At 39.8% G+C, this 4580-nt stretch overlaps 1 long non-coding RNA gene across 1 annotated transcript; it reads left to right on the top strand.

Annotated features, from left to right (window-relative positions):
* Positions 1-657: 657 nt before the first annotated feature.
* Positions 658-1345, top strand: LOC120935304. The gene is made up of 4 exons (XR_005748402.1): positions 658-781; positions 886-956; positions 1057-1228; positions 1324-1345. It is a non-coding gene; the product is annotated as an uncharacterized LOC120935304 (long non-coding RNA).
* The last annotated feature ends 3235 nt before the right edge of the window (positions 1346-4580 follow it).

Below are 4580 nucleotides of genomic sequence, written 5' to 3'. Positions count from 1 at the left end.
GGGACTTCCCACAGGCTCAGAATTGTTGTCCGTGCGGTGTTTGTTTCACTATATATAGCTGGGCGCACGTAAGCCGTCCCCCTTTTGAGGGACGGCTTCCCCAGACCTGGTCCCTTCGCACCTTTCAGGTGTCGTTTGACCTAGGGTCTATACCTGCGCCCATAACAGGTATTTGTAAACTGCAGGGGTTTCATTCCTTTTACCCCTGGCTTTCCTGCATGTCCCTGGATCTCTTTTTGGCCCTTTGTCCATATACTTACTACTTTAATACCTTTACCTCGTTTGTGTCCTTGGCCTGGTATACATTGAACAATGTCCCCTCCTTATTTAAATGGCCTTATCATTTTCCTATTATATATTTTATGTCTGGTGTCCTTCCCAGCAGCTTTTTTTTGCCGTTTTTTACAACCAATAATCATTTCCCAGTTTAACCTTCACTGCTGACACCTTCTCAGCAGTCTTTGTCTCCGCACCGCCCCTTCCCTTTACATTAGCCCACTCCCATTTACTTCCTGTCCCACTCTCCTTTCCGTGTCAGGTGACTGACTGTCACCTGACAGGCCTTCTCAGTCTTTTCCCCATGCTGTCTGTTTACTACTGCCCACTTCCACACTACTGGCCTATTACGGCTCGCCTGGTCTCTCCGACCACGCCCGCCGTACCTAGGCCCGCCCCCTTACTTCCCTATATAAACCTCTAGCCGTCCAAACAATGTCAGACATTGCTGGACGGCAGAGGTACTAGTGACATGTCTGGTGGCCACACTGAGCGCTTGTCTCTTGTAAGTACTCCCTTACTCTGGATCCTTTTATTTATCACCTTTTGCATTGGTTCCCTCCTTCCTTATCTAATGCCTGTTTCTATTGCCATCCATTGTATTCACAGATTGGAGCTCTGCTAGCTCTCTACTGACACCTCTGGCCAAATTTAATATGACACATTTCTGCTAACCTCAGGTATGCAGTTATTTAATTATTATTTTTTGACATATTTTTCTACATATGGTTAGGTATTTCATTACATGTATATTTATCCTGTCCCTTTTTTTATGGACAGGTTTTTACATTATCATATGTTACTTTGTGACTATATGGGCCTGAGGTCTTGCTATATGTGATTCTGCACCGCCGGCTTCCTTCCTCTTAATTTCATCCAGAGGAGTCTTTCTGCGTCCTGATAGTGGTGTCCTTTCTCTGGGGTGTGCAGGGTTGATTAAACGCTGTGATTGGTATGTGTGTGTTTTTATCTGCACCTTTTGATGTATTTATTGCCATTTTTCTATTTTGTAACACTTGCAACATATATGCTTTCTTTGTTTTTTAGAAAAGTGGTTCTTATACTCGTTAACTACATATACTTCGGCCCCTGATGAAGGGTAATCCGAAACGCGTAGGGCCGTGTATGTCTTCATGGACCTTGCTTTTCAATGACACCTAACCATGTATTGTTTTTAAATAATTCTATGTAATATATGTGTACAATTTCCATTTTTGAATATTAAATTATCTATTTTTTGGATTACTGTGATTACTGTATACTTTTGTTGCCTTTAAAGCCCCATTTAGGGGGTCCCTCCACTTTTTCCTGTTAACCAGGGGTGTTGGCAACTTACGTGAATCATATAGAGATGTTCCATTTATGCTTTTTCATTACTCCAGAAGACGCTTAAAATTCTTACCTTATTCTCTAAATTTTTGTGCCCGGAAGTCAACTGGGAAAAATCGGTTTTGAACCCTAAGATGACAGGGGAAGTCAAATATCAGGACATTAATATTTCCTCTATCATAACAGATTTCTGTAAATGTAATCTTCTCCCAAATGCCTGACAGGCAGCTGGCTTAGCCTCTCAGTGCCACTGACAGTCGCTAGCTCTGCTTAAAGAAGACTGAGAACTGAGCCTTCAGCAGTCTTCAATAACTTGATTCTTGGTCTTAGAGGCGGCGGGGGACAGATGCAGCATCTGACCGTAGAGGAACGGAGTGTGACTTACTCTGGTGTGTTTTCACTACTGTTTTGTGGTGTCTTTTTCTTTCTTTCTTTTTTCCTTCCTTCTTTCCTTCTTTCTTTCCTTCTTTCCTTTTTTCTTTCTTTCTTTCTTTCTTTCTTTCTTTCTTTCTTTCTTTCTTTCTTTCTTTCTTTCTTTCTTTCGTAAGTTGATTTATTTAATTTTTTTCTTGTTGCTGTTTGCGTCCTGTCAGAGATTTTCCTTAACTTCTCGGGCCAGGGACAAAGCAGGAAGTACAGTAGGAGAAGGATTCTTCAAAATGAGAGGATATCCCCTCTTGGACAATTGCCATCCAAAAAGGTTTACACTATGGACGTTTTCTCCTATTCTTGTGACAGCTCAATAGTGTCAGATTTCCCATCAAATTCTGTACAGGATTCATGGGTCACCTGGACCAGCAGTGTATGAGAATCTTCCCTGCAGGAACAGCAACAGAAACCCAGCTTCTGGCTTTATATACACTTATAGCGAGATTCAGGATGGCGAGCGCATAGTTGCAGCGGCGTAGCGTATGGCATTTACACTACGCCGCCGTAATTTAGCGAGGCAAGTACATGATTCTCAAGGTACTTGCCTGCTAATTTACGGTGGCGTAGCATAAATCGGGCGGGCGTAATGGCGCCTAATTCAAATTTAGCTGAGGCGGTGTGTTTTATGTTAATGGGGCTTGACCTGACGTGATTGACGTTTTTTTGGAACGGCGCATGCGCTGTCCGCCTACATATCCCAGTGTGCATTGCGGCAACGTACGCCGCACGGGCCTATTGGTTTCGATGTGGACGTAAATTAAGTAAATCCCTATTCACGGGCGACTTACGCAAACGACGTAAAATTTTCGAATTTCGACGCGGGAACGGCGGCCATACTTTAACATTACTATTCCAACTATTTGATGGAATAACTTTAGGCCTGACAAAGCGTTACGTAAACGGCGTACCTGTACTGCGTCGGCCGGGCGTACGTTCGTGAATAGGCGTATCTAGTGATTTACATATTCTACGCCGACCGCAATGGAAGCGCCACCTAGCGGCCAGCCTAAATATTGCACCCTAAGATAGGACGGTGCAAGCCGTCGTATCTTAGATAGGTTTAAGTGTATCTCTGTTTGAGAATACACTTAAACTTAGGTCGGTGCAGATTCCGAGTTAGGTCGGCGTATCTACTGATCTACGCCGGCCTAACTCTATGTGAATCTAGCTATTAAATTTTTTTCTTGTTTTTACAGCTTATAATATAAATATATATATATATATATATATATATATATATATATATATATATATATATATATATATATATATATATATATATAATGTGTGTGTGTGTGTTATTTTCAAACCTTCATTTGTATTACATCCTTCCTGTATGTGTGTGGTAGTATGTTGTGTTGTGTCCAGTGGCACTTGTCTTGTGTAATAGCTATTGAAAATTATTGGCATGTCCTGATTTAATGGACCTTAGTAATGGTTATTAAATCAGGCAGAAACTATTCCTGACCACTAAGAAAAATCACTGAGTGAAAGAGATCCAACAATATTATCGGACATTGATTTTGTAAGGTTACCCATTAATTCACATGATTATTATTTTGTATTCTTTAGACAACTTTTTGTTTGACAACATAAATACAATTCTGAGCTGTCACGGAAACTAAGTTTAATGGTTATTTCATTCCTGGGGATGTAACAGTAAGTATTGTATACTACTTTGGTTACAAAGTAGGGGATCAATGTTTAGTCAATATCCCAAATAGTAACAACATATTGAATGCGATTATATGCACAAAAATAAGTAGGACCTTTACATCTTTTAATAATTTTAGTTTTCTTTCTTTACTATTTAAAAATAAAACGTCCTCTTTGTTAGAAGATATGACATTTTATGAATATTATATAGTTACAGGTATAGAACACAAGTGTAGCTCAAGGCATCTTATCCGGGTAACCTGTTTAGATAGGAGTTCAAAGCTAGCCATACTTTCACATAGATTTCTCTTGTTCATTCTAATAAATTCCTTTTAGTAAGTGTAGCACTACCCCCGCAGGAGCCGCTGGTGAATATGGGCATTTCCCACCCTGCACAGCCAGACACGTGAATTTTCCATTCACTTTTTTTTTCTTTTATTAAGGGGGATTAAATTTGGATGGGGTAAGATTATATATAAGAATACACCTAGATAGACCCAAGGGTTGCCAACATCCCGGTATGAGAAATCATGTATAGAGAGTACCCCCCGATGAGTGTACTATGGGACTTTGAGGGCAACTAATTGATAACAGAATGTAAGTCTGGCGCTTTTCAGGATCAATAAGGAGTCCTTTCTTCAGGGGCATTCCATATGAGGTATTTTTTTTGCTATACAACATTCTACAATAAAACATATTACAGATTAAAATCAAATAACGAGAACAGAAAAAAACAGGAGCATTGTTCATTATTCAATTACTCCTTTATTCAATTGTCATATTACTAAGTACTATATAATATGAAAACAAAATTAATGGACTCTCCCATAACCATATCAATGACAAACTACCTACCTAACTCTTTGTTCTAAAACCACATGTAAAGCCAT

Source organism: Rana temporaria, chromosome 4, assembly GCF_905171775.1.
Source record: "Rana temporaria chromosome 4, aRanTem1.1, whole genome shotgun sequence".
Lineage (NCBI taxonomy): Eukaryota > Metazoa > Chordata > Amphibia > Anura > Ranidae > Rana > Rana temporaria.
The sequence above is the reverse complement of the archived record's forward strand: the minus strand, read 5'-3'. Positions and strand labels throughout refer to the sequence as shown.